Source organism: Epinephelus fuscoguttatus, linkage group LG4 (assembly GCF_011397635.1).
Source record: "Epinephelus fuscoguttatus linkage group LG4, E.fuscoguttatus.final_Chr_v1".
Taxonomy (NCBI): Eukaryota; Metazoa; Chordata; class Actinopteri; order Perciformes; family Serranidae; genus Epinephelus; species Epinephelus fuscoguttatus.
In genome coordinates this window covers 833341-844855 of record NC_064755.1, presented here as the reverse complement: position 1 = coordinate 844855, position 11515 = coordinate 833341, and the positions used below count along the sequence as shown (strand labels likewise).

General features: G+C 39.9%; 1 long non-coding RNA gene across 1 annotated transcript; it reads right to left on the bottom strand.

Annotated features, from left to right (window-relative positions):
* Nucleotides 1–320: 320 nt before the first annotated feature.
* Nucleotides 321–7370, bottom strand: LOC125887585 (uncharacterized). The gene is made up of 5 exons (XR_007449180.1): nt 7141–7370; nt 4237–4310; nt 3979–4024; nt 3053–3107; nt 321–1065 (listed from the first exon to the last, which is right to left on the bottom strand). It is a non-coding gene; the product is annotated as an uncharacterized LOC125887585 (long non-coding RNA).
* Nucleotides 7371–11515: the final 4145 nt, after the last annotated feature.

Sequence of the window (11515 nt, the reverse complement as noted above, 5' to 3'; positions counted from 1 at the left end):
CCTTTAAGGCCCACCTCAAAAACTGGCTCAAAACAAACCAACACTGTAATCATGGCTAGGCGGACCTCTCGCAGAGCGCGATACATATACGTATGTGCCGTGCTCTGTGACTGTCCGCCATGCTTTGCACTGTCTTTGTTGTTGTTGTGCAGTGCATGCCTACATATACGTATGTATGCATGCACTGCACTATACTGCACTGTGATGTATTATCTTTGTGTACCTAAATTGTGAATGTGACTTTTCATCTGCTGCTAAGTATCCGATGTCTTGGTCCACTCTAAGCGGCAGGAGTGGGCCACCACATGTGGATCTATTTAACTATCATGCACTTGCACTTTAACAACTGGCACTTTACACCCGGCACTTTATAGAATCCACACTGCACTTTATGTCTATGTATGAATGGGTATTTTAATGTGAACTCCTTGTGTACTGTTATTATTATTATTCCTTCTTTTTTTCTCGTCTACCTCCTATGTGTCTGTCTGTCTATTACCTGCCAAGGGACTACGGATGTAAATTAGCAGGCTTGTTAACTCCGACACATTTACACGTGTACTCACATACTGATGTTCATTAATGTGTACTGTCCCTTTCAAATAAATAAATAAATAAATAAATTTACAATATCAACCAGTTATTTACAAACAGTTCTTCAGAGCCCCCCAGGAGGTACTGAAAACTAAAAATTATATTTCTCCATGTCTCTATTTTGTCTGTTAGCATTACTATCATGATGAGTTCATAATTTCACCTTTGAAACAGGTGGAGAGTCATTGACAGGGTGGTGGTCTGCTGTTTTTAGCTTGTTTTTTCCTGTTCAATTTTCTATTATTTTCTACAATATTCTCCTGACCCCTGGGGGTTCTGTAAACTGTAGTTTTGGTAATATTTGTGGACAAGCATATTTTAATTTAGAATCCTACCTATACAGTGCATTAAGTAAAAACAAAACATAACACAAAAGGTCAATGAATCTGTACCAGAAGTGACAGTGCAACATGGCAGATAACGAGGAATCCTCCTCCAAATTGGCAGCAATCAGTTGGATCTTTTGTGCATCTGCAAGGAAAAAGGGGGAAAAAGGACACAATAAGATTCGCTGAGAAGTCCTTCCTGTAAAAAGTAGGATTTCAGGGGTTTTTTTACCATTTCTTTTAACATGCTTAAAGAAATATTTCACTTTACATGAAAATACAGTCAGTATCTACTCGCTTTCATGCTCTTTCATGCTGTTAAAAGTTTCTAGTCCAAAAAACACTCCTGGAGTTTCACAGTTGTAGCATTTTCCCAAACAATTGCATTAAACAGTGACTACATTTCAAACGTGAAAAACATTTTTAAAATGCCTCCAGGTCTGGTCTGGTGTAATCCAAATCTCCCAAAGCCCCAACATGCAGAGCTGACTTATTTACACCATGTTTTCAGGCCAGAATTCTCAGGTTCTTAGCTCTGAGTCATGTTCAAGCTCACCTACGGTTCACACTAGGGCTGTCAAAATTGCTTAAAAATGACGTTCGAATATTCCTTCTAAAAATAACTCATAGGTTCGAACCATTCAAAAAAAATTTTTTCGCATTATGTCCACAAGAGGGCAAACTAATACAAGGAAACATACTTGTATATGTATTAATACAAGGAAACATAACTACTTGTAGGTATTTTTATTTCAACATAAACGTTTTTGAAAACATTTACATACTTACACATTAAAACACATAAAACAATTATCTATAACATTACGTTAGAAACGACCGTGGACCTCTTGCTTGCCCCTCCTCTCTGACCCGTCACGCCAGGGCCACACGGCCTGCAGAAGCGCTGCAAATAGCCTCGAAGCGCTGCCAGTTTCCTTTCGGCACCCATGTTAACCAATTGTGTCATCCACAGTGTGACCGGCTCGCGCCCTGCAGCGATTGTTTCAGTGTCTGGTCTATTTTCTGCGCGAGCTGTGAGAGAATGTGTCAAGCAGTGCGTTCAGTGCAGCGGCCCAGGCCAATGCCTACTCACAAGATAAAAATAAGGTTAGTTCTTTTATCGCTATTGGTGGAAATGTCTTGCGAATATACTTTTATGAGATCGTCAACCCCGTAAACCACTTTCTTTCAGCAGAAAACTATCTGGGTATTTGGCAATGTTTCCAAATTACCCAGAGGTAAGCAGGTAGCACACACAGATCTTCAGAAAAGGTAGACACGTCTCGATTTCACCAGTTTATTTGGCCATGTCAACTAAACATGCTAACGTTTCGGCCTGGTGGCTTTCATCAGAGTATTTCATGCATTAGCATGTTTAGTTGACATGGCCAAATCAACTGGTGAAATCGAGACCTGTCTACCTTTTCTGAAGATCTGTGTGTGCTACCTGCTTACCTCTGGGTAATTTGGATGCAACTGTAGTTTTGGTTTAGCGCCACACACCAATAGTGAGAGAGCACATCTTAACAAAGACCTACTACTATTTAGCAATGCTGTTGATTGATTCAGGTCTAAATCTTGACATTTTAGTGCAAGTAGTTTAAAGGGATAGTTCAGGTTTTTGGACATGAAGTTGTGTAGACTATTTCAATAATTTTAAAACATCCCCGCATTACATCAGACCTTGCTATCAATGTAATGCGGGGATGTTTTAAAATGATTGAAATAGTCTAACAAAACACATGCATACTTTTTTGTAGCTTAAAACCTTTTGGTTACGTGTCCCCCTTTTATCTTCAGAACTACTTTTTCTCCGGTAAGCTACAGCCATTTCTCAGAGCAGGAGGCTCATTGACAGTAGTGACACCGTCACATCAGAGCTACAGATGGTCAGTGTTTCACACAACTTCATGTCCAAAAACCTGAACTATCCCTTTAAAATCTGTATGTGGAGTGCCCTCTACAGGTTGAAACCCGCCTATTACATTTGAATTTTATCTGGACGCAGATGACATATTTGGAGGCGCCTCACAGTGCACTCCACACTCAATAAAAATCATAATTAATAATATCACAATCACAATCACAATCTAAGCTTTGGAATAGTGGTCACATCTGCAGTTGATACTTACCAATGATGGTCTAGGGTGCCTGTTCTCCCCCGTAAACCCTGCTCCAATGCTTGTCCTAAAAAATATAAGCAAGTTTCTCATCATTAGCAGTCATCAGTGTTGGAGGTGAGACTGTAAATTGTACTCATAATGAACCAGGCAGTTGCACATACATAACAAGGCTGTGTCAAATACTATATTACATCTTTGTAACTTTCTCCAAGACAAGCACAAGCAGTATCATATAGAGCTGCAACAATATGAGTCAACACAGAGCTGGCGAGTTCAGCACGCAGGCTGCGTGGAGGAATATATGACGTGAGTTGGTTAGTTCCAGGTAAACTTTTTCCCGACCAATTAATGCACTGGAAAAAATAGTATTCATGGCGTACACTTAAACTGTGGTATTATTTTAAGAGCAATCTACTACATCTAATATACTTAGAGGCTATTTGTACATCATACAACCCCACTTTAAAAAAACTGAACTATCACTTTAAGCCCAGGAAAACAATATTATGATCTAAAAAATCTGACAACATAACAATATCTAGTCTCATATCACAATAAGATCTATTATCGGTACATTGTCCAGCCCTATTGGAACAGATCTTGAATGAAGAAAATGTATGATTGAAAAAAATATTTTCGCTTATTTTAAAGGCTTAAAGGGATGCATAACAATGCCATTTTCACTGTATTTCCATTTCTTATGAAACTGTATGGTAAGTGTTAGTGTGGTAACACGTTATAGCTTATAATCATAAATAATAATGAGCAAATAAAAAAATGTGGGTGACATCCCTCAAGGCAGGTTTGCCGGTTTTATTGGAGGTATTCAGAAGTAATAAAAGAGCTGATACCACAATACATTTTTTCATTTCAACAATGCATATTGCCACATTTTGATATCACTGTCTTTATGTTAGGATAACATAAATACTCACTGGCTCTGAAGATCTTGTGGCAGGAGCTTTTTCATTCCCAAAATTTCTGGATCATGAGGGGAAAACACACACAGATACACAAACATTATCAACCACTGGCTTACTGTTGGAGACATGAGCATGCAAAGTACTACTCAACAGCTTCACAGAAAACATTCTCATTGTAACTGATCTGAACTTGTTTTCATGAAACAAATCCAATAATGTATGTCTTGCCTCTGTTTGTCCATCTGTCCCTGGGTTTAATCATGCACCCACAATTCAGTGATATCTTGTCACTCCTGGTTCTTCAGCCTTCTTGTGATCTCACAGGTGATGCACTGCAAGGGGTCCTGTGTGAAATACAGTTTGGACACAGTGAAGAATATGGTAAATGGACTGTACTTATATAACACCTGTTGTGCCGTACAAGGATTTATAACAAAGGCCTACACTTTATCCATAAACTTTTGGGCCTACATGTAACAATCAAAGCCTGAGACCACATGTTGGCGCCCAAAAGAACAAAGGAATCAGTCAACCCCCTTTTCTCTGTGTGAATCAGCTGATTCAAACCCCAACACAGCACCCCAGCTGACCAGCAGAGGTCCCCTGAAATACACAGCTCCCATTGGGTGAAATCCGCCACGGCCAACCCCGCACCGGTGACGTCACACCGGGGTATATCATCACAGAGCGTACCTGAGGGAAACGCTTCTGGCTGTGATCCTCATAGCTAATAGAAGTACCCACAACTGTTCCTAAAGCTTAGCAACTCGTCCCACGTGGCGAACGCTTTAGAAAGAGTTATTACTGTGCACAGTTAGACGCGTTTTAGGCCTACGGATTTCCCTCGCTGGTCGAGCTGATCTCTCCTCTCCCTCACTCTGTGCGCCGAGGAACACAGAGTAGCCCGGTACGAGACCACGGATTGACCCTCTCACCCGGATGCCCGCGGATGCGAAGTTTGGTAGATAACAAGGACTGCCTGCTTCAAGAAGAAGGACAAGGACCCCCTTCTTTCCCCGAGTGATTCCCCGCTACGAGCCGGAATTAACTCGCCTCGTCAGAGACTTGCCCCCTCGCCGAGGACCCGTTAGCCGCTGTGAGCCGCTAACCACTTCACCTCTGCCGTAACAAAGGACGTGCGAGCGACCGACACATCACTCCACCTTCTGCAACAGTAAGAGGCTTTAGCTCTGGGCAGATAGTAGTTAGTGTGTGTTTTCTTTTTAAGTTTGTAAGGGCTTGTTGATACGGACCGCCGCGTCCGATTTTGGCTGCATTGATATTGTAAAAATATTGCCTGTGTTGCTGCTGTCTGTTATTCTCCTGCCCGTTTGTGTCTGCTTGTAATACACAGTGATCCGACCTCGTCGGACCGCTATTGTGTCGCCCGCCGCACGCCGGGATTGATCAGTACTTCGGCTGTGTTGGTTCAATGTCCAGATTCACGCCGCTCACCAGCTGAGCCGCGCGTCTCTGCGTAACACAGGCGGGTTACTGCATCTCAATACCGCCTGCGTGACCACACTCCTGAGTCGTCCCTTTCTCTCTTCCTCTCTTCCACTAACCTACACTTGGGCCGAGCAATTCGAACTTCCTCTCTACCGCTCCCTCCTTTTTCTGAGTGCATGCTTTCTTGGCAAGCCGCCACTGCGTGACGTAGCTCGCAGCGTCACAGCCGCCATCTTGCTACGCTCACACGCCTCTCTCTCTCACACACCCACTCGCTCAGACATACATACACACACACACACACACACACACACACACACACATATTCTCGCTCACTCACCCACTTTCTCCCACACTCTCATACACACACACACACACACACACACACACACGCACACACACACGCACACCCTTCTTGATGCTTGCTGGTTGATTCGGTAATGTTTTATAGTTGATAGGGTTTATAGAGCAATGTTGATGTTGGTTGTAAATTAATGTCATCAGTGTGAATAAACCCTGTTATACTGTAAAGAGAGGTTGCTTTGGTTTTTCATTGTATACTGTGATGAAGCTGGTTGACAAAGTCAGTGCCTGAGCTCCACTCCTTCCTGTTCATCTTATAGTTGCTGATATCTCCCTAGAATTAGCTTCCTAAGTGAACACTCTTGAGACTGAATTTACGTCTGATCATTGGTCCGGTTTTCCCGGTGGTGCCCTGCTGTAAGCTAATTCGATTATTATGCTTATGTAATAATTAATTAATTATTAATTAATTAATCAAATATTTTAATAATCCATAATTAATATTAATAATTATGAATTATTGCCAATGATCATATTTAGCTCCTCCTCTTCCCAACACACCTTTCTAGTCTTATCAACCACTCAAAGTGCTCTAAACTCATGTCTATCATTTACCCATTCACACACTCATAGTGGGTGCTAGGGGTGCCAACCAGCTCATCAGGAGGATCTACATTAATCATTTACACACATACTTTCACATGCTCTGTCTCTATCTGTCAATTATGTCTCTCTCTCTGTACATATATGTACATACATAGACACATACATATATATACTGTGTGTATATATATTATGTATATACAGTATATATATGTACTCTCTCTCTCTCTCTCTCTCTCTCTCTCGCTCTCTCTCACTCACACACACACACACACACACACACACACACACACACAGCTCCAAAAGGCAATTTTATGAAAAAGGGGCATGACAGTTTTGATGAAATTCTTAAGTTGTGTCTATATCAACCCCCTAACGTTTCGAAGACCATTACGGTTTGCGTTATACAGCAACGTTACTTTAAGCTTACATCTCAAATTCGTTCACCAACAGTGCTGAACGTTACGTTATAGCTGAGTCGTAAATTAACGTTAGGTTAACTTAACTCAGCAACAACCAACTGTAACGATCGTAATGTTAATGTCATTACAAAGAATTGCTGCCTACAAACAGAACAAGCAAAGCCTCCCGACTACTCTCCATTCAATATTAACGTTATGTTTTGCTGGCATTAATCATGCCAACAAGCTAACGTTATAACGTTAGCTAACTTCAATGTTAACTTACCTGTAACATTAACGTTAGCTAATTTAGCTAGTATCCTGACGGTTACAGACAGTAATTGACATGAAATTACAAACAATAACGTTATGTTAGGTTATCAACTTACAGAAAATATAACAGGGAATGGTTTCTTACCTGATGTCGCCAGAATAATAGTAATAAGGTGAAGTTCGTGTAGTTAGAAGACGAAACAGATCCCGCCGGACTCTTCTGTTGTCTCCATATTCCAGTTTTTTTTGTTCTCCGTTAACAATGACAAGCCACGACTCACTAAATAAGCAAGCAGGTGTAAAAGAAGCCAGTTATTAATCTAGGTAACGTTATTTGATGGGCAGTCAGTCGCGCCGATGTCCCGCAGCAGTCATTCAAACTGACGTATTTTCAAATTAAGGCGCGCAGAGTTGTCATTGGGCAGTTCTTCTTCTTCTTCTTTGTCTTCTTCTTCTGTGTTTAAGGGGTTGGCATCTAAATTTTTGCATTACCGTTTAGCCAAGGGTTTATATCTGCCTTGGTGAAACTATAAAATAATAAACACGGAGGCTCCAGTAACTTAAGGACGACTTCTCCCTTTTTCCCATCAGTCAATATAGTCATATACCACTTCGGCTCTTTCACCCTTCACAATAAGAGCCCATAACAGGAAACTCAAAATCATCAATCATAGGTTAGTATCTACTGTACTCTTATTACAAAAAAGAAAAAAAGACCCCCCCCCATAAATAAATAAATTAAATAACGTTCCCCTACATCCCTCATCGCATAGGCTGTTATATTTAATTGATTGTCCAAATGTTTTTTTCATTGCAGTGTATGAATACAATTTTTTTTATTAGTCCTGTCCAGTGATCTAAGACAGATTAAAATATACTACTATCCTCTATTAAATGGAGAAACCTCCGTCCTTCTCTGTTGAATGACTGCATATGATGTTTTGTTTGTCAGTTATTACAGAGATCTTTCCAGGCTTTCTATCGTTTGTATGGGTTGCTGTGGATGCTGTATCACCACCCAGAAATATTTTACTCACTCTGTTAATGTTTTCTTTTAATGATATCTTGTTTTTTGTCAAGTTTTGGGCATGTGGGCTGAAGCACACACAAGTAGAAACTTATCGCAGATAGATGTTTTCTACACCCTAATATCACAACCCTAACCCTAACTTAGACTTTACAGAGAAAAACATTAGATTGTTAGTATGGAAATAAACCTTAATATAATGACCTACATGTTTAATTACAGACATTGAATGTGAAAGTACATATAGGCTAAATATAAAATTAATAAGATTTACCATTAATTTACAGAGAAAAACATTAGATTGTTAATACAGAAATAAACTTTAATATAACGAGCTACATGTTCAATTACAGAAATTGAATATAAAAGTACATATAAATATAAAACTAAGATCTACTGTTAATTTACAGAGAAAAACATTAGATTGTTAGTACAGAAATAAACCTTAATATAACGAGCTACATGTTTAATTACAGACATTGAATGTAAAAGTACATATAAATGTAAAACTAATAAGATTTACTGTTAAATTACAGAGAAAAACATTAGATTGTTAGTATAGAAAAAAACCTTAATATAACAAGCTACATGTTTAATTACAGAGACTGAATGTAAAAGTACATATGAATATAAAAACAATAAGATTTATCGTTAATTTACAGAGAAAAACTTTAGATTGTTAGTATAGAAATAAACCATAAATATAATGTGCTACATGTTTAATTACAGATAATTATTGTCATTTTACATAAATTTGACTGTAATTTAAAAAAGCAGAAAGATAATGTATAATTAATACAGTAAATTTTCTGTAAAAAAAATGAGAAATAAACATAGTTTGTCATTACTGGTATGACACTTTAAAAAAACAGGTGGGTTCTTAATTTACAGATAATATCTGTAATTTTACAGTTTTGTATACTATTTTTAAAAGACAGAAAACTACTGTAAAAATTTAAAGTTATTTACCGTAAAATTAGTATTTTTTTTTACAGTGAGCCAAAAAGGCAACAGTAGTCTATTGAATGGCCATCCATCAGCCACAGTGCCAGGAGGACAAAAAAAGTTAATTTTCAACCCTGGTTGGTACGCAAGTAATTAGTCCAAGAGGCAGGTAACAGGAAAGTATCCACATCAGCAGGCAAAAGGTAGGTAATAAAAAGGAGCAAATAATTTCAAAATGCTAATGCTAGGTCAGACTACATGACATGTTTGTTTGTTCTGACGGTCTCTATGTCAGATTAGGAAGTTATGGAGTCATAAAATCTTGCTGTGGCTTGGACTACAGACATGACGGACTACATGTTGGTCCAATCGTTGCTGGTCGTCTTTCATGGCGTACATGATGTCGCCAGATTATTCTTGTCCTAATATTATTATTATTATTATTTCAGTCACTGTGGGTAATAATGTCTCTGCCAAAATGTTGTTATAGTAATGTAAAAAGTGCCACCAGATGGCAGGAGCTACATTTGAAATACCGCATGAAAACTATGCAAGTCTCTGAATCCCCCACAACAAGTCTTCTTTATAATATGAAGGGATTCTCTCCACTGAAATAATAAGGGCAGGGGTATAAATGTAGACAGTGCAGGCAGTGAGATTGCACTGGGGCTCTTGGGTGGAGGGGCCAGTAGAGAGAGCAGGCCCTTGCAAGAAATTCAGATTGCCACCTTGGAAATATGCCTGTGTTCAAAGATAAATGATTAAAAGAAAAAAAAAGAAAAGAATCTCATAACTTTAAAAACGGTGCCATTTGCTATATAGGCTACAGTATGTCCTCAAAAGGCAAACCCATCTGCATCAGTTTTTTTTCTTTTATTATTATTTTTTAATAGTCAGTAGCTATCTAAAACAAACTTATACGCTTAACGAGTAACTAAACCCTAAAACCATTTTTTCCAGCTGATAATCATTGTTTCTGGTTGTATAGTAGTGTTACTGACTGATCCTGCTCAAAATCTTGACAGTTTAGTGCAAACTGTTGAAAATCTACATTTTATTTTAAATTATGTGGTATGGAGTGCCCTGTACAGCTTGAAACCTGGTTACAACATTTGAATTTACATTACATTACATTGGAGGCGAATGACTCTTTTTCAGGGCGAATGACATCACTAACCGTCCATGCTAAAGCCTGCCCTCCTCCCTTAACTCCTCCCCTTATGATATCAAACTGATAGCGAGTAGGTTGGATCAGAGCAGAGAGAGTAGTAGAGCAGAGAGAATAGCTAGTAATTTGTAGAATTGTATTGTTAGCATAGCGTAGTTTAGTGTAGGTTTACAGTTAGTAGTCTGTTTATAGTATTTAGGTTAGTTGGTCAAGGAGAGGCACCGAGGGAGGGACGGGGTGAATGGATGCGGTGGGCTGCTGCGCGGTGAGCCCAGGCTCCCAGAGAGGGAGAAATAGAACCAAGTAGGATAAAATAAGTCAAAGTGTGGAGAAGGGGACCGGCTGAGCTCCGGCCGCCTTCCCTTCTGCCCGTGTGACACAGTTAGGGGGGTTTTTCCAAGCTACCATCGGCACAATGAATAGCCCTCTCTCCTCTCCCCGCAGCGAGAGACAATCTTCACTTTGCCCCCTTCCTCAGCCGCTCGCCTGCCCCCCACCCTCTCTGCCAGCTTGGCTGGTTACATGCTGGTGAAGAGTTGGGGCTGTTTGTCTCATCCAGCAGCTATAAAAGTCTTTTGAGATAGGTGTCAAACTAAGTTAGTCTACATGGTACATACAGACATCATTCAGATGAAGAATGTACATCCAGTTGATCTGGCCAGTTGTGCTTGTGATTGGACTGTATGCTTGTAGCATATTCCGTGCCAACTTCAACATATGACAAGCATCCATCATCACGAACACCCTCTCACCAGTCACTGGATGTTGAAAAGATGTTTTTAGGAGCTCAACAGGTTTCCCTTTAGCTGGCATCCAAGTCTGTTGCATATGCTTACATTGGAGGCATGCCCAGCCATTGTGACACAACTCTTATGCCACACTCATGCAGTTCCTCCAGTGCGTGTACAAGTAGTACCTCCTGTGTCTCTGGGGACAGGGGCTGGGTTAGGAAGTACGCTATTGGAACCTTCCAATGGCCTTGGAGGCCAACCACCATAAAGACAAGAGCCTCAGTGGCAATATCGGTCTCATTCACACCATCCCCCATGTCAACGTATCCAGACATTTTCTGGGTTTGAGGATTATACTAGACATGTTTTTTAATTGACATGGCATCCAACATGAGACACACACATTCATATTTACCTGGATCTTGCTCTTTTTTTCTTTTCAACATGTCCAACATTGCCATGTTGAGGCCAGGCTTCGCATCCACAGAACTCATCCACTTTGGCAAGAAGAAAAAGCAGTTATTTAATATGGATGCCCTGATCAGGATTTTTGAGGCTGATCACTAATCACTGGAAGCCATATTGGCCATTACACATTGGCAAAATATTAAAGTCAGAGAAGGGGGCTCTCTCTTCATTGTTTTGTCAT